The following is a 19,539-nucleotide window of genomic DNA, read 5'->3' as shown; positions in this document are numbered from 1 at the left end:
GTTTCCTTTACCCAAATTGTCTTTCCCCATCGCTGCACCCCACCCTTTTGCATTTCCTCCGCAGACCACTGTCTGGATACCACAGGCGGGGAAAAAATTAGTCAACTTCCAGACAAACCCTGATGCTTTCCGATCAAATGTGGTGGTGATTGGGCGTAGTATAAAAGCTCTCTAACATAACATATCACTTTGCATTGCAATACATCAATTTTGTTTGTGCTTGCATTTGCGATCTGAGCATATGAGACAAATTCTAGATGTAGCACATTTTAGGATCCCTTTGGTCTTCAGACTGGGCAATGCTGCATGGGCATCCCACAAGCGAGGCAGGGTAACTGCTGTTACCATCGGCAGCTGGGAGAGGGGCAGCCCCAACCCACCGCGCCTGCTCCTCTCCTTCCCCCCAGCTACAGAGACACGCAGTCTCGGCAGCACAAAAGCCACGGAAGGGTAAGGTGCGAAATGTCATTGCACCCTTCCTCCAAACAGCAAGGTGCTAAGCGCCATAAGGAAACAACCATCAGGCAGGGCCCAGGTTCAAAGATTTGTCCCCACCAGGGGGTCAGACAGTCGGCTATCCGGCCGGGGGCTGCGACAACAGCAGCCCCCACCACATACACAACAAAGACCCAGGGTCTCCCTGGGTCCTATAAATGAGAGCAGCATGCTCAGAGTAAACACAATCTGTTTGTGGACCCTGAACGGGGACCCAAGCAAACAGGAGGTTCACTGTTTACTCAGTGTCTTGCAAATCTTCTTGCTTCTTTAGCATTTCTTGAAGTTCACTGTACATCGCAGTGTCTTTTTCCTTCCTGAACATTGTACTGTTCAAAGCAATTGCAATGCAGCTTTAACGAAGGAAGAAGCAGCAACCGAATGGCCAGCGCGGACGCTGTCAACTTCAACATTTTTGGCATAGAACGAAAAGCGAGCGGCGAGCGTGTCCAAAACACAACAAACAAAGACGCGTGCTGCGGAATCATCCCCAAAACCAGTGCAAATGAAGGAGAAGCGGCACTCGAACAGCACGGCGCGGATGGCTTCCGATTCAACACTTTACAGGTGAGCCACCGCGCTGGGGCTACGAGGGAGGAAAAATAGACATTTATGTCCAGAAGAGATACATTTTATTACAGTGGACCGGAACCCCCGCGTTATAAGGCAGACGGGGCAGGATAACACAAGCCAATTTTAAACTGGGCAGTGTCACAAATCAGCTTGGGAGCTCGTCTTTGCTTGACAGCCACGTAGAGCTGGCAAACACAGTTCCAAGCTCGGCGGGCCCAAAGACTGCAGATTTAAAATAGTTTCTGTAATATTGCAGGGAGACCTCAGAGCGAAACCAATTATTTAAATCCAGTAAATCAAGCCTGGGGGCTGCCCAATTTTCTGAAACCCGGGCAAGAAGGCACCAGTCAACAGTTACCCAGCACGGGCAACAAATAGAACAGGCGCAAAGAACTCACCGATAACAAACGGTTTAACTCCGTGATAAACCCTTTTTCTTTTTCCTATAGCAGGCATAGAAAAACATGGGGCCCAAACTGAAAACACAGGCACCCCCAACACCGGCGCAGAAGCCCAAATCACCACAATTGCTAGCAGCCATTGAAGCGGCAGAGCACTACGGATGGGCATGGGTTAGAGAAAACATGTACGGCCTACCCAGGGAAGGAACTACCAGCCCACCCAGCCAGGAGGAGGTTTCTGCACCATTAAAAAGCAGAAAAATAGGGGGGCGCTGTTGCGCACGACTAAGATGGCCGCCTAGTCCAGGAGCTCCGGCTCGCATGAATCCTTTTTTACTTATATCCTCCATCAGGGCCGCCCATGGTGAAAGGAAAATGCAGCGCTGAGTAGCACCAGATAGCGGGGACAAACTGTGTGACTCTGAGGCCGCAGCGTCATACTATTCTGGAGCAAAGCCGTCCAGAAGATCCTGCGGGCTGAGGCCGGGAAGCGAGCCGCCCACGAGCTCCGGAGGATTCTCCTCTGAGTCGCAGGGGGAGGAGCCACGACACGGTGTGTGCCGCGCTTTGGCTGACTCCTGCGGAGGGAATTGGATGCTCCCGCCCTCGGGTCGCTGGCACGCTTGAGCCCCGGAAGACCTGAGTGAGCGGCGGAGCCACGGGACAGGCCGTCTCGTTCGTGGAAACACTTTGCAGGTGCGGCGCACCTGCGACGGCCCCGTCGGCGGCCGAGTGGAGTCGAGGCAGGCCTCTGACCCGCCGGTGGCTGTCAGACGCACACTGCGACCGCTGGCCCTGCTGTGCACCTTGGGCCGCAGGCTGCTGCAGGAATACAAGTAAGGACACGAGGGGCAACGCGCACGGTGTGGGAGATTTATAACGAATGCTGCCGGCGGAAAGGAGGTCTTCAGCTGTGTGTCAGATCTAACTACAGCAAGTGGGGGTGGTGGCTTGGGGCACTGTGCAGGGGTGGTAACCCCATACCGCATCCTTCAGAGACACATCTGTGGCGCGGGCGGATACCCCGCATAGTCGACACAACGGGCGGATTCTGTGTCCCTCGGCCATTTTGATGCGACCAGTGGTGCACTCTGCCGGTGACTGCACACGGCAACGTATTCCTTAACATGAAGGTGGGGACACCCCCCAGACAGTCGGCAGAGGCCCCCCGACTGCTGCACTGATCCACGTGGGCGCTCTGCAACGCGAGCTGAAGCGCCTCTCGCGGCACGCCATTGAAATCCGACTCCAGACACCCTTTACTGTGGAGGCCACTGAAATACCGCTGAAATTGTGTACCTGCACAACCTCTGCTCCCTCATCACGCTTTGTATACCCTTGTCCCTCGTGCTGTGCCACAGGGACGCTTTCCGGTGGGACCCATCCACAATATAAACCCTACATAAGGGAATCCTAAAGATTGCAACAGGTGTGTTGGGATACGTGGGAGGACACAGGCCCCTCGACTTGCCATATGGGCCGCCACGAGCAGAAGGGAGTATGCTAAAAAAAAAACGGCCCAATGGACTCCTACGCCAGTACCCAGCCTAGCGGATCTGTAACGCCTCCGCTGAAGCTGCCCGATAGTCAATCGGAGCTCTCGATGGATGAGAGAGTGGACCGACTGATGTCAATGGTTCAAAATGGCTTCCTGGCGATAAACACCAAACTAGATGATATTGGGGCAACCATCAGCTCCCTGAAGGCGAGGGTGGACAAAGAAAGCACACGTATCACTGAAGCCGAAAATAGGATTGGCCTTAATGAAGATTCGATAATGCAGCATGGCCGCGACATTGCTCAGCTGAAGGGTGACCTCCGGAAAACCCTTGATAAGTGCGAGGACCTCGGATCTTTTTCCTGGAGGAACAACATCCGTCTGGTTCGGGTGGCTGAGACATTTGGTAAAGGGTCCATGGAATGCCAAGTGGAAGCCCTCCTGAAAGACCTACTTGGCTCAGACTCCTTCTCGGACCACTTTCTTGTGGAGCGTGCTCACCGCACGTCGGCACCTCCGCCTAAACCTGGAGCACCACCTAGCATGATAATAGCCCGCCTCCTCAACTATAGGGACAGAGACGCTATCCTGCGGATCTCCAGGGAAAAGGGCACTTTGCTATACGAGAATAATAGGATACACATATATCCGGACTTTTCTACTAATGTACAGACACTTAGAAGATCCTATGAACCTGTTAAGAAACAACTGAGACTCAGTCAGGTCCCTTATTCACTCGTCTTCCCGGCGAAAATGAGGATACAACTTGGAGGTCGGGCCCACTTCTTTGAGACTCCCACTGAGGCCATGTCGTATGTTGAGGCCTCTATCCATCTACCGGCCCGAGATCGGGCCATGAACCGGAACCTACTGCCTGAGGGCGCAAGAGAACTGGATGATCCCGCTGGTTGACCATTTTTTGCTCTGGCTGCGCTAGTATTATGTTTTAAACTGAAGGGGGCGAGGCGGCCCTGATAGTTGTTGATTGTTGAGGTTGAGCCGTGATGATTCCAGGGTTGGCGGCCATGTGAGTGCAACTCACACCCCAAGGAGTTTTCCCAGGTTATGGCTCAAGGGTTACATCATCTGGTTGGGGTTGATGATGCGGGTGGGGGTCAGGGGGTTGAGGGGGGTACGGTTGTGCCTGGCGATATACCAAGCCTGTTTGGAAAGTTGTGGTTCCAAGTAGTTGTTAAGTTAAAACCAGAGAGCGGTTTTTCAGCGGGTCGCTTGTACCTTTTGTGACGGGGCAAAGGTATAGGCAAAAGGCTATCACACGGTTTGAGTACGACACAGGCTGACAGGGGCCTGAATATAAGGCTACTCTGCTGGAATATCAGGGGGCTAAATAACCCGGTTAAGGCAAGGAAGATTGCGGCGTATATCACGTGCCATAAACCCCACATCCTGTTTATACAAGAGACACATGCACTTGGGCACGTCAACACTAAATTCCTGCCACGGTGGGGACCCTATAGATACCATACAGAGTCCAGGGGCGTGCTGACACTTATGCACCACAAACTATGTTTCAAATATCACTCTAGCAAAATAGACCAACACGGTAGATATGTCCTGGTGTGGGGGGAAATGGTGGGCTCCCCTATAATTTTGGTTAATGCATATGGACCCAATGTTGACGACCCACAGATCTATTGCACAATACTTGATTTGCTGTCCACCTCGGGGGAGGCACAAATAATCTGGGGCGGCGACTTTAATATGATACTGGACCAATCCATGGATCGTTCTTCGATCACCCCCAGAACCCCCCCTAAAGCCGCATTGGCTGTGAGACAGTTAATGGAACAGATGGGCATGATAGATACCTGGCGCACCCTACACCCATGTGAGAAGAAATTTACGTTCTATTCGTCAGTACACGATTCCCATTCACGTATTGACTACTGGCTTATTAGTCACTCTTTGGCCGGGGCAGTGTCTGGTTGCGAAATACATCCCCGCACCCTCTCAGATCATGCGCCGGTAACACTCGACATTAACTTTAGTAATGTCTCCCCGCCAGAACGAAGGTGTAAAATGCCACCGGCGATCCTACGGGACCCTAACATATGCGAATCACTGCATACGGAGATTGCGGAATTTTTGGAAGTAAACGAAGGTTCGGTCACCACCTATGCCACCCTATGGGATGCATTTAAGGCCTGGGTTCGGGGAGCTGTCCTTGGTAAGTCCACTGGCATGTTGAGATCGGTGAGAAGCGAACTGGACGTTGCTGAAGCCAAACTCAACGTGTTACAAACAGAATATGGTATCACACGAGACAGGGGAACCCTGTTGCAAATTCATACCACCCTAAAAGAATTTCACGATCTGGCCAATAGAGAAATCCTGTATATGGGCGCTCCGGCCAAAGCCCGACGGTACGGGGAGAGCAACAAGGCCCGGAAATATCTGGCCAATCTGCTTCGATCCGACAGACACCAAAACCCGATCCCAAGCATACAGACACCGGCGGGGGTAACGGTCAATAAGGACCGGGATATTAACTCCGCGTTTACTGAGTTCTACTCCTCCCTATACTCTAATCACGACAATAAGAACAAGGAGGAAACTTCCCGATATTTAGACAATCTAGACTTGCCTACACTAACCTCTGGGACCCGCGAGATTCTGGACAGGCCTATCACTGTCGAAGAGATCGCGGAAGCCATCAAAGGCCTCTCAAATGTTTGTGCAACTGGCTCTGACGGCCTAAGTGCGGAACTATACAAAGAATTCTGTGACAAACTGGCCCCGATACTGTTGAAGGTGTGGGATGAGGCGATGAGCATAGGGGTTCTCCCTGAGTCGATGCGTGAAGCGATCATTACGGTCCTGTTGAAACCCCGCAGACCTCCACATGATATGGCGTCCTATAGACCCTTGTCGTTGATAAATACTGATGCAAAAATTTTCGCCAAAGTATTGGCCACTAGACTCCTCACATATATGCCGATTCTTGTCCACCCGGACCATGCTGGCTTTATACCAGCCCGCTCTACAGCTCTTAATTTGCGACGGCTATTTAATGTAATGGCGCAGATAGATCCTGAGGCTAAGGCGGCCATGGTGGTGCTAGATGGCGAGAAGGCTTTCGATTCCGTATCATGGATGTATCTCTTACTGGTGCTGGAGCGGTTCGGCTTCGGTCGGTATTATATCAACTGTGTTCAACTACTGTACACTCAGCCGACTGCCAAGGTATTGACCAACACCACCTTATCCCCTACATTTCATCTCCACAGGGGGACCAGACAGGGCTGTCCCTTCTCCCCTATACTTTTTGCACTTACCATAGAGCCAATGGCGGAATTTATCTGTCAGAACCACTCACATAGAGGTCTTAGAATGACTGGGCCCCCCCAGATTATTTCACTATATGCGGATGACACCCTGCTTTACGTCCGTAACCCGGAAGAGAACATCCCACATATCATGTCAGACATACGTGAATTCTCAGAGTATTCGGGATATAAGATCAATGTCCCAAAGTCTGAAATATTCCCCCTGACCGACGATACGGAAGACCTGGCTGAGATAGAGGGATTCAGGCTAGCTCCCGCCAAGGTCCACTACTTGGAGATCATGGTTGCTAGAGACAAACAATTGTTGTACACACATAATCATGGAGAATTGTTGCTAAACCTCACGACCAAGTTCCAGTTGTGGGCCAACCTTCCACTGTCCCTATACGGCAGGGTGGCACTGCTTAAGATGGTGGTCCTCCCTAAACTACTCTATTATTACAATAACATCCCGATCTGGCCTGGTAGACCTTTTTTTCGAAGCTTAAGTCACTTGCCTCCTCATTTCTTTGGAACGGGAAGACAGCCAGGATGGGGTGGGATAATATGGTTGAGCCCTTTGCACAGGGTGGTATTGCTGCACCAGATTTTGAGCTATACTATTTGTGTGCACAGGCGCAATTTGCGAAACACTGGTTTGACACTGAGGACACAGCCCCACACATATTACTTGAGAAACATTCTGTCCGTCCAAATGACATTCGCTCAGCCCTTCTTAATCCCAGATATGGGGACATCTGCCCGTTTGACCCGGTGTACACGACCACTCACGCTTGGGCCAGGCTCTATAAGAGAATGGGCCTGGATGCCCCCTACAACCTGGAAGTCCCTCTGTGGAAATTCTCCGGTATTTCCCCCACATTTGATCAGGCCATTCAGCAGTCCTGGGACCCCAACGGGCTTTTCACGCTGGGGGACATGTTCCTAGAGGGCAAATTCTGTGACCTTGCAGATTTCATTGAGGTGGTGCGGAGTGGCCAGCTTAAACGCATCCAATACCATCGAATGAGAACTGCGTTTGCGGCAAGATGGCCGACATTTCCGTTAGAACCCCAAACGCATGAATGCATTAGAGCGATAGTGTCCACGAGCAGTCACGGCAAGGGGGTCTCGATGCTGTATTCTCTGGTGCAAACCCACTCCCCCTCACGTAACATGAAGAAATTTGTTTGAGAGATTTGAGATTTGGGAGCGGGATCTGGGTACCCAGATAAGTGATACCAGCTGGATCCGCTACTGTTAGCTTACCAGATCTGTCTCTATGAATTCTGGGCTCCGGTTGATCCAGTTTAAAGTCCTAAACCAACTCCATTACTCCCCGGCCAGAGTGGCTAAATTCGTGGACAATTGCACAGGTAACTGTCCCAAATGTGAAGACCCTGATGCGGGGCCTTACCATATTTATTGGTCATGCCCGAGGGTTGTAGAGTTTTGGAGGGAGGTCGCGAAACTGCTAAAAGACATAACGGATATCCCAGCAACTCTTTCCCCTCTGAAATACTTATTTGGGGACATTGGTAAGGTGAAGGAGACAGCACGACGGTTGTTTAATATTTCATGTATTGTTGCCAAGCATTGTATTCTTAAATGTTGGAAATCTGCAGCCGCCCCAACCAGGGCCAATTTTCTGAAGGATCTATGTACAGTAAATGACGATGAAGAACTCTTTGTATTGTCGGTCCCGTCTTCCTGCCGCCCTAAAGACATTTGGACACTGGTACCCCTTTACTTATGTGACTTGAGTTCCGAGGCAGACACTACGCCCACATCCTCACCGTGATGTACATTGCCTTGTTCTTTCTTTGCACTTTCTGCTCCCCAACCCAGTACTTATTTCTATATATGCTGTAAGTAATTCAACTGTGGTATGATGTTTATTTGCTCTGTTATGCTGTAAACCAGCTCTCTTAATAAAAATATGTTAAAAAAAAAAAGGAGAAAAATATCCGAAGACGCCAGAAAAGGTACAAAAAAATTGTCAAAATTATGCGAGAATATAGCGGAATTACAGCAACTAATGGTAGAAATAAGGGGGAAACAGACGCCGCCCACAAGGCAACCTGGGGCCTCAAACCCCTCCATCGCAATAGAACCTACTATAACGGTTGTCAACCAACCCGTAATACTACCGATAGCAATCCCACCACAACAAGTACAGCAGTTGCCAATAGCACCCACAGCTATAAATACAACAGCTTCCACAACTCCAGCAACTGATCCAACAGGTGCCCTAAAAGCATGGACAACGCCAGGCACAGACAACACGGGGGCGACAGGGGCAACCGGCAGCAATACAACTGACATTGTAACAATCTGTAATGCACAATTAGAACAAAAAATGAAATATTTCCAAACAAAGATATTAAATAGATACAAAAGATGCCTGGCATGGAACATTGACACCACAATCAAAGAAGCCATATGGGCCAAAGAATTTATAGAAATCTTTTCCCTAATAGAAGCACAGCGCAAAGGGAAAGACGCTTTCAGAGACCCCAAAAAAGTAGAAGAAAAAGCTATTGCCAGAAACGCCCAGGTCGAACAAACTGGGACAACTGGTTACAGGCCTTTGCCATCTTAGCAACAATATATGAAGAAAAATTCCCCATGGATGGTAGGAAGATCTGGGCATACGTTGATAAAATAAGGGAAGTAAAAGTAACAAAGAGGGGGAAGACATGGCTTGCATACGACATCAGATTTAGGAGGAGCATGTCAGAAAGGCCGGCCATTGAGTGGGATGAAGTCCAGTACGATTTATACACCCTCAACGCCGAATCCCCCCAGGAAGAAGATACCATGCATTCTTCTTCCAAAAATAGCAAAAATTCGCAAGTAAGCAAATCCCATGATAATGATAAATCCAAAAAAGCCGTTTCGGAGGAACCAGCCTTGGGCGGCGAAAAATAATGCCCACAGACAGAACAAACAGCAGGCTGTCAAATCCAACATCCCATGCAAAAATTTTGGGAAAAACCAGTGTACATGGGGCAAAGAATGCTGGTACAAACACGCCTGCATAAACTGCAACAGCGACGATGCAGCAAGCAACTGCACCAGACTACCAGCCAAGAAAGAATGATATCCCAGTTTTAGAACCAGGACTAACGCCCATCAACCCGGGCAATTTTAGGGACGCCCTAAACAGCTACCCCGACAAGGAAACCAGCAGGATAATATTGCAGGCTTTCACCAAAGGGTTTTTCATCCCATTTAAGGGAACTGGGTCACAACACATACCGATGAACCTAAAGTCAGCCAGGGACAACCCCCAGATAGTAGAACCCAAAATAAAGAGAGAACTGCAACTGGGCAGGGTAGCAGGTCCCTAGGACACCATGCCCCTAAAGGACTATTTAATATCTCCACTAGGCCTGGTCCCCAAGAAAGAACCCAGAAAAATGAGACTAATCCACCACCTATCCTACCCAAAAGGCCAGTCTTTAAACAACAGCATCCCACACACAGAATCCGCTGTATCTTACACGCATTTCCAAGAAGCGGTAAGGCTCACACAAGAGTGCGACAGTAACGCCTTGATGGCTAAGCTGGACATCGAATCTGCTTTTAGACTCTTGCCAGTCCACCCAGAGTCTCAGCAGTGGCTAGGTTTCACTTTTGACAACAAATTCTACGTAGATAGATGCCTCCCCATGGGGTGCGCAGTATCCTGTGCACTACATGAGCAATTCAGTTCCTTTTTTCAATGGGCTTTCCTAAAGCAGAGACCAGGGACAAAAATAGTGCCTTACCTAGACGATTTAATGGCAATAGGGCCACCAAACACCGAGGAATGCGGCCAGGCTTTAGAAAAACTGGAGCACATGGCCGCGCAGTGGGGAATTCCCCTAGTGAAGGAAAAAAACCACCAAACTAGACACAAACATAGTTTTTCTGGGCATTGAAATAGACTCAGCAAAGGGGCTCTGCAGAATCCCTAAAACAAAAATATCAGAACTCCTGGCTAAAATACAAAACCTGAGAATGAGAGAAAAGGGGACTGTAAAGGAAATACAATCCTTAGCAGGCAGCCTCAATTTGGCATCCAAAATAATACCTCAAGGGAGGATATTTTCCAGAAGCCTGGAGTTCAAAATCAAATCACTCACCAAACCACACTTGCATATCCGGCTAGGCAGAGAGGTGAAACAGGACCTGGAAACATGGGGAAAATTCCTCAGAGATTTCAACGGGTCTTTACTTTGGTGAACGCCTTTAAATACCCGGTCAAACAGGGTCCTATACACTGACGCAGCTGGGAGCAAGGGGTTTGGAGCCATACTAGACTCCGAATGGGTGGCAGGACACTGGCCCAACTCATGGCAAGCAGCAGGGTGGACAAGAAACATCACCCTACTAGAAATATTCCCCATCTGGCTAACAGTACACATCTGGGGCAGGCGACTAGTGAATACGGAACTTTTGATCTGGTGCGATAACATGGCTGTAGTGGGCTCCATAAACAGAAGGTCTACGAAATGCCCTCTAGTACTAAAAGTATTACGAGCCATGACAACAGTCACACTACAAATAAACGTTGTACTCAAAGCCAAACACATTTCAGGGGCAGATAATAACATTGCTGATGCCTTATCTCATTTCCAGTGGACAAGATTCCGAGAGCTAGCGCTGCACGCCCAAGAACAGATGACGCCAATACCAGCAGAATGCTGGGCAATAATGGGAAGACAAGAATAACAGCATCAACGCCAATGCCAAAGAGCACAGGCCGGGATGCCCAACGAAAACCAGGCACCTCTAAAACGGGTGCCAACAACACATCGGCATCAATGCCAGCACCAGAGAGTGCAGGCCGGGATGACCAATACAAAGCAGGCACCTCAAAAACGGGTGCCAACAACACATTGGCATCAACGCCAGCACCAGAGAGTGCAGGCCGGGATGACCAACACAAAGCAGGCACCTCTAAAAGGGGTGCCAGCAACACATTGGCATCAACGCCAGTGCCAGAGAGCCCAGGCTGGGATGCCCAACAAAAATCAGGCACAACAACGGGTGCCAACAACCTCACAGGCTTCCTAACAGAGATGGCAGAGAGGACAGTGGCAAGCACCACTGCAGCACAATACAGTAAGTGTTTGCAAACAGTATTTAAGGCCACAGGTGTAAACCACGTAGAACTTATAATGATTAAAGATATAGAAGTATTTTGAAAATGGGCCCGGGAACAAGGTTTCAAAAGGGATTGGGCAAAAAGACACCTGGTGGCAATTTCATACTTTACAAAAATACGGGGCGATTCAGACCCCACCCAGAACGCCCTCATCTCTTACGCAATGAAGGGATGGGGCAGAATAGAGGGTCCAAAAGTGGACACCCGCCGACCCCTTGATTTCAGCAAACTGGTGCAGATAGCAAGCCATTTAGAAGCCATATGTTGGCACCCATACGAGATAACGTTATTTAAAACAGCTTTTTTCCTAGCCTATTTCGGGGCTTTCCGGGTCGGAGAACTCGTCGCTTCCAGCACCAAGGCCACAAACGTCCTGGGCGTCATGGAAATCAGGGTGAGGCAGGAGAGTGTTATCATAGAAATGCAACAGTCGAAAACGGGTGCAAAAAGAACCATCAATATTTGTTGCATCGATGAGGCAACAAACTGCCCGGTTTGCATCACCAATCTCTATTACGCGCAACGACCCAAAGTAGGGGGAGTTTTTTAATCCACAAGGAGGCATCGGCCCTAAGCCGCTACCAATTTAAAGGAGTGCTGATAAAAGAAATCAGCAGAGCAGGGTGGGATCCCAAACAATTCGGCACTCATTCATTCAGGATAGGTGCCGCCAGTGCAGCATGACAAGGAGGTTTAGCACCGCAACTACTAAAAAACATAGGGCGATGGAAGTCAGACTGTTATAAAAGATATATCAGACCAAAATTGATATAGCCTTCCGCCCTAAAAAGTTTCTTTCTTTTCCCCACCTCCCACCACCACAGAAACAACAGGCGAATCGAGGACCACGCTACGATCAGCATGGATAGTTGGCCACTCATTCGTTTTCAGGACAGGCAGATGGGCAGAAGAGACCGAAGAAGGGCCACCTTTCAGAAACACCATTACTTCATGGTGGGGATACAGAGGCCTACGCTGGGCTGACGTCCACAAAACACTAGCAGAACTTGTGGCATACCGGGACCCCCCAGAATTCCTGATCATCCATCTAGGGGGCAACGACATAGTTAACACAGCTAGACGCATCCTATGCGAAGAAATCTGCTCCTCCCTAGCCGGCATCTCGCACAACTGGAGGGGGACGGAAATATACTTCTCAGCCATCTTACCAAGAAAGAAATGGCTAGGGGCCAACTGCTACAAATCTATAGACATATCCAGAAGAAAACTGAACAGGACGATAGAGAGATTCTGTATGACAAGAGGACTGGGTTTCATAAAACACCCAGCCATTACACTAGGAAACCCAGACCTTTTTCTCCATGACGGCACCCACCTGTCTAGCCAGGGAATGGAGCATTTCTTTCCAGAAATCAATACAACTCTTGCCCACAGGGGCTGTCTCTAGGGCATACTCTTGGGGGAACACGGTCAGCCGGGAACCTGCCCGTGTGTGGCGGCACGGGTCTGAGGGGGTAACCTCAGGACCCGGTGCCCAAAAGTATGATACCATCATGATATGTGATATTGTTATTGTCATAACCCATATCTGTACAATAAAATCCTACGGCCTTTTATTGCCAACACTTGAAACAAGTTGTGAGCCTATCATTATGGGTGAGGGTTTGGGGTTCGGCCATTACTAATGCATGCATATGGGTTCAGCAGTTAACAGCAAGGAAAGGGATTTCACAGGCCTACGTTCCTAAGATAGCGGGGTACACATGGCCATGATGTGACAGCCTTCTGCCCCACATCCTGTAAGTGGGAGCATTTCATTGTCTCTCTCAGCAAGTGGGCAAGAAGGTATGGCTCTTGGAGGGTCTGGATTTCCTCTTCTCCTCCTTCCCTCCTTCCCTTATGTGTTATCTGCATTCATCTGTACACGGGCATCTCTTGGTCCTGGCACTACTATCAATCAGCTCGCCACTCCCAGACTATTGCCTTGACGAAAGGAGTAGTGGGGGGTAGAGGGGGCTTTAAAGATGGATTTGTGAGGAATTCGTCACACTACAAGGGCACGCTTCAGCACAGATGGAATTCATCTCACACCCATGCTCTATTTCTAGTACAACAAAACAATGTTTTGGATAATGACTTCAAAGAATAGCCAGGTATTACAGGCGGGCTTTCATCCCACTTTTCCAGAAGAGCATTCCATTTGATCCATTCCCAAGGATGGCGTAGGCAACACCCACATCCAGCCAACTTCCCTATCAAGCGCCTTGCACATTTTCAATTGTTTGACATTGTTTCAGCACTACCCCTATTGCACTTAGCAGCTCACCTATTTGCTCGCTTGCTTTCCCCCCATAGACCACAATCTAGTTAACCTAAGTGGGGGCATATTGCACCACTACCCTGACAAGCCTTTGCGCTGCACAATATGAGAACATTTTAAACAAAATAACATAACACTATAGATGTAAATGACTACCCTATCAAGTTCTGACTTTTGTATGTAATAAATAGTACATGAAAGTTTACAATCTTGGAACTGACCTTTCAAACAGAAAATGTGTTTAAAAAAAGGGGGTTTCCTATGTGAGCCTATATGCATTCAAAATCGGCAGTCCTCACAGAGTCCCAATACTGTAATGATTGTGAGGTACACACTTGATGGTGTTTTTATACAATTCTACGTTTTAATTCAATTAATTCTACATTCATCATAGAAAAGCACAATTCTTAACTTGAATAAGTGCTCGTAGTGACTTTTTAGGTGAAATTGTGTCATTCTTAAATACATTTGTGCCAACATTCCCCTGCACATGCTATTGTTTCGCCCTTCCTTGGGCTTTGTCAAGGCACTTGATCCTTTGTTTGTGTGTGTCAATTTGATTCAAATTTACATTTTATGCATACATTTCTTTGATATAACACACATATAGATTTTGTTGGTTTCAGAAATTAGGGGTTTCCGTTTCTTGTAGTTCTTGAATAAACAGACTTCCGTGGTTCTTTGGTATCGATTGATAATTCACTATTCTGGGGTCCTGATTAAGGATCGGAAGGCTGCATGCAATCCATCTTCTGGCATTTGCCACACTTGTCTGTAGCTGCTTATATCAATCCCTTGTGGGAGTACTCGAGGACCACCCTGCATTCGATCCCATCCATCAGAGCCTTATCTAACTAATCCTTTTAATCCACTAAATATCATAAGCAACATAGTTATAATTGGTGTCACATTGGTCAATGTGTTAATATAATGACAGGTTACCCACAAAGGAGAAAAGACAACATGTAGAGAAACATATAAGAAAAGAAAAAAAAACATGAAAACAAAACATGACATCTGTTAATCAACCGCATTACTCCATTCTCAGATATTTGCTGGTAAGCCCATTCCCGTGATACTGTGCTACCTATTCAGATATTGTGCTGTTACTGGTAATTGATGACTGATCATTTTCAAGTTCACTCTAAAGCTTGCCACTCTACACCGGCACCATTGTGATGTGCTGTGGTTCGGGTAAATCTCTAATCATGACTTTATGTGTCAACAGCACAAACTTTGTGATCAAAGTAAAAGTCTGACCTGGATGGCGTTTCATCGTTACTTGTAACGTGTTACGATGCGCTCAATATGCCTCCTAAAAACAAATAAATGCTATTTTAGTGGCAGGGAATGAGCTAGATAGGATTCCATGTATCCATCTCAAGAGGTGTGCGCTTACCTATCGAGTAAGATCGATGAGTGCTGTGCACGCACGTAGCACAGTCAGCCAGATTGTCAGTTTCCGTGTGCCCTTTCATGTTAGTGTAGTTGTCATAGCAACGCACTCTAACAAGATGGCTGATCGCGTTGGAACGCGTCAGCCATTTTGGAATAGGTTATACCTATTACACATGAATCGTATCCACATATGATTATGCGAGTAATGGGTGCTCTGCCCATCGGTGAATAACAATAATGTGATAAATATAAACCATATCTCATCATGATATTAACTGGCTATATTATTTTGCACATCCTGTATGTCTGTGTGATTATATCTAGTACAGTGTAACGACATGTTCTTACAACTAAATCCAAATTAAGTCGCTCAAGATTAAACATTGTTTCCTGGCACCTAGTGGTGGAAATGGTGATAATGTCACGATATATATTTTTTATAATTCTGTATCTTTCTGTACTTTGATGACATCAATGTTCTTCCGGGCAACTAATATGATTATGTCCTATAATGACTTTAGTGCATGATAAATTACTACATTGCCACATCTCTATTGTCATTGTGATACTGTATAGTGGATAATATGTAATCAGTTCTTAATAAACTCATGAGTGCCCTCTTGAGTACTTGATTACTCTTCTCGAGAGTATGGTTATTTACTATCACCATACAGTATGTCAGATCTCTCATGTGTTCAGTGAACCATGATCAGTATATAATTGATCTTTCAAACAAATAACCTGTACTTGCAGCATTTTCGGTGAACTAAGGTGCACCAAGATAAGTATACAATTCATCTTCGGAACATATAACGACCAGTCTATGAGTTATGGTTACATTTGTGTGATGTATCAACAGACGCTATATCAGATCTTACTGGGATGAACAGAGTATGCCATGAATAAACTGATTGAAAAGAATTCTACAAAATGTCTCTCAATGGCCTTGCAAGTTTGAGGTATTTTGAGGCAACAAGAGCATATCGATCATAAATCATGAAAACCAAGGAAGCATTCTATGCAAACAGAATCTTAAACTCTCACAACCCGAGAAAGGAACTGCATAGAATCATTTCTGAATTCAATTCTCCAGGCTGCTCTACCCCATCTCCACCCAACTTCCTATCCCTATGCGACTCCTTATCAGAACACTTCCACAATGTCGCTAATGACAGGCACTTTAAATTAAAAGGAATGCCCTCGCCAAATACCCATTCACAGCCCAACCCCCGTCCAAATCCCCTACCGATACAAACCTTCACCTCTTTCACCCCAATCTCACACCAGGAGTTATTCTCGCTCCTAGCAGAAAGCCCATCGGTTCCCCCAAATGCCCCTCCTGCCCACCCTCCTGAAAAACATCCTAGCCTCAACCTGTTCAGGCAGTATGGTACGCTCAATCCTCAACCACTAACATCGGGAACCTTCCCGGAAGCTTTAAAAATCTCCTAGATCAACCCCCCCTAAAGAAATCCACACTCGACCCACTCCTCCCCCAGAACTACCGGCCCATCTCCAACACCCGCTTAATGGCAAAACTCATGGACCTCAAAGCATAAAGGCAGCTCAGCCATTTCACTGAAGCCAACAACCTCTTGGACCCTGCCCAATCTGGCTTCAGACCACTCAGAGGAACGGAGTCCTCCCTAGTGTCCATCTGGAACGACCTAAAAAGAACAGAGGATGCATAAAATTGCACTGTACTCATTCTCCTTACCTCTCTTCCGCCTTCTATACCATCGACCACACCATTCTCATAGAGAGGCTACACTTTTTAAGAATCAAACACACTGCCCTCTCTTGGAACACCTCTTTCATGACTAATCACTCACAAATCATGCTCCACCCTTTTACCTCTACTTCACAACTAGTACCAAAAGCAGTCCCACAAGGAGCATCCCAATCTCCCCTCCTCTTCAACATCTATCTGAACCCACTCCCTGCACTCATTCACTCCCACAATCTTACCTGCTACAACTACTCAGACGATACGCAGATCATCCTTAAAATTCCTATTACGCCAGGCTCCGACCGTCCATATCTGTCATCATGCCTCTCAGATATTTACTACTGGATAACGACAAACCACCTCATCCTCAATCTGGGGAAAATGGAAATCCTAGTCTTAGGGAAAACAGCACTCCAGCCCCAACCTATTCCCTAGCCTACAATCCCTAGACCCCCACTGACAACCTCCACCTCGATGAAAAGCCTCTGATGCACACTGTACACAGATTTATCCCTCTCCCAACACATCAACTTTGTATCCAGAACTTGTTTCTTCCATCTACGCATCCTGAGGTGTATTTTCCCATACCTCACCTATCCTATTTTTCTGCCATCAGCTCCATCATCCTCTCCCTCTTAGACTATGCAAACTGCCTCTACCTAGGGGCACCAGCATTTCAGCTAAGGAAAGTGCAAAGAATCCAAAACACTGCAGGTCACCTGGTCATTAGCCTACTTCCCAGAGAACACATGAGCCCCACACTAAGAGTCCTCCATTGTCTCCCTTTTGGTCGACGCACTACCTTTAAAACCATGTGCATCACTCACCGGGTCAACCACAAGACAAAGTCACTCGCTACCACCCCTCAGGACACTCAGATCTGGCACAGCATCCCTCCTAGTTTTCCCACATTACAATTCCGCCGAACTGAGAGATCCTCCTCCATCCAAGTGCTGATCATCTGGAACTCTCTGCCCCTGCATATCCGCAACAGTGAAGATCACTTGGCATTCAGAAAGGCCCTCAAAACCTAGCTGTTCCCTTCCTCCTCTTGAAACCCTCTCGCGCTCTATACTGTCGACACGCGCACCAAAACATTGACCTAACCCAACAACACACCTATCCACTCAAACCCCCACGGATGCCGCTAGCGGCACACTGTGACACATTTTTTGCTCACCAACAGATAATCGTACAACAGCCCCTCCCCTATCTCTCCAGGCCCCTCACCCACTGCTCAGACTTCAATCTAGGGAGACCGCAACTGGCGAGACCAGCCAATCGAGTTGGATTTTGAAAAATAACGACATCGAAGATTAACTCTATCCAATTGTACAGTATGTATACTAAGCACCATGTCTGTGGGAACACGCCGCAGGCCCCTCCGGGCCCCAATCCCACTGTTCAGACTTCAGTCTTGGGAGACCATGACTGGCAAAACCAGCAAACTGCATTGAACCTAGAAGAACAATATGGAAAACGAACTCCATTCAATTTTATGGTATGTATGCTAAGCACCACATCTGTGGGCACAGGCGACAGGCACGGCCAGTCACCCATGTACTCTAGAATGCAGCTATGGCTATGATATTCCGGTCTAGCAGCATGCATAGCCATCCGCACTGAAACCCCTGATGTACCTCAACACCTCTGCCATTAGTCACTGAGGCGAATTTGGACTTTATTGCAATAACCGAAACCTGGCTACACAAGGCAGCAGGCCCTTCACTTATGCTAGCCATCCCTGACAGTTACACTATATGTAGGCAAGACCGAGAGGGCACCCGCGGAGGCGGAATTGCCATCATCTCCAAATCGAGTCTTTCGCTAAGGCTAGCCCCCGCCCAAACTCTACAATCTTGTGAAGCCCTCACTGCAAAACTCCTTATAAACAATAATCAATCCCTAACCATTCACCTAATCTATAGACCTCCAGGTCCGCTTGGGACCTTCGAAGAGGATCTCCACAAGCTACTAACCCTCAATGCTAAAACCACTTCACAACTGCTGGTACTAGGGGATTTTAACCTAGGATTTAATGACCAAGCAGATGCGTACGCCGTGACTATTGCCCACGCTATTAACTCCCTAGGATTCTCCCAAAAAGTCAACAACCCCACCCATACGAAAGGTAGAATACTAGACTGGGTCGCTGACTCAAACTGTACAGCAGTTATCTCATCTATCTCGGCATTATCATGGACTGACCACTCACTAGTGTCCTTCAACCTCCTAACCTCCCGACCATCCTCAACAGTCGTCCCCATGGCACATTCATGCCCAACAAGAAACAAAAAGAATATGACAATAGACAATGTCATACCCGCTATTCTTCCAACATTAAATGCACTGCCTGACAACTTAGACCCCAGCATATTAGTTCATGAGTACAACAAAATCATGACTGATAATATGGACAAAATTGCCCCACTTAAAATGCGTACAAGTAAACCTAAAGCCCATTTAAATAAATGGTTTACTCCTGAACTCAAGGCCCTATGCCTCACCAAGAGAAAATATGAATCCAACTGGAAACTATGCCCAACTGCTGAGAACAAGGCCAACCTAACATCTATTTCCCAACAATACAAAAATGCAGTTTGTCTGGCTAAGAGGAATTCATACAATGATCATATCGCCAACTCTAATTCAAGTATGAAGGAACTCTTTTCCATACTGAAGGAACTTGAGTCACCTATTGCCATACCAGACACCTGCACTA

At 47.6% G+C, this 19,539-nt stretch overlaps 1 long non-coding RNA gene across 1 annotated transcript in view; it reads right to left on the bottom strand.

Moving 5' to 3' along the window:
- The window catches only part of LOC138566674 (uncharacterized), a 58,078-nt gene extending 42,911 nt beyond the window's left edge, over positions 1-15,167 (bottom strand). Inside the window, exons 1-2 of the long non-coding RNA XR_011301988.1 lie at positions 15,090-15,167; positions 14,951-15,005 (exon numbers count right to left, since the gene is read on the bottom strand). This is a non-coding gene — a long non-coding RNA (uncharacterized lncRNA). The remainder of the gene's footprint in view (positions 1-14,950; positions 15,006-15,089) is intronic.
- Between the last annotated feature and the right edge of the window lie 4,372 nt (positions 15,168-19,539).

Source organism: Ambystoma mexicanum, chromosome 2p (assembly GCF_040938575.1).
Source record: "Ambystoma mexicanum isolate Mex_15411 chromosome 2p, UKY_AmexF1_1, whole genome shotgun sequence".
Classification (NCBI taxonomy): domain Eukaryota; kingdom Metazoa; phylum Chordata; class Amphibia; order Caudata; family Ambystomatidae; genus Ambystoma; species Ambystoma mexicanum.
The sequence above is the reverse complement of the archived record's forward strand: the minus strand, read 5'-3'. Positions and strand labels throughout refer to the sequence as shown.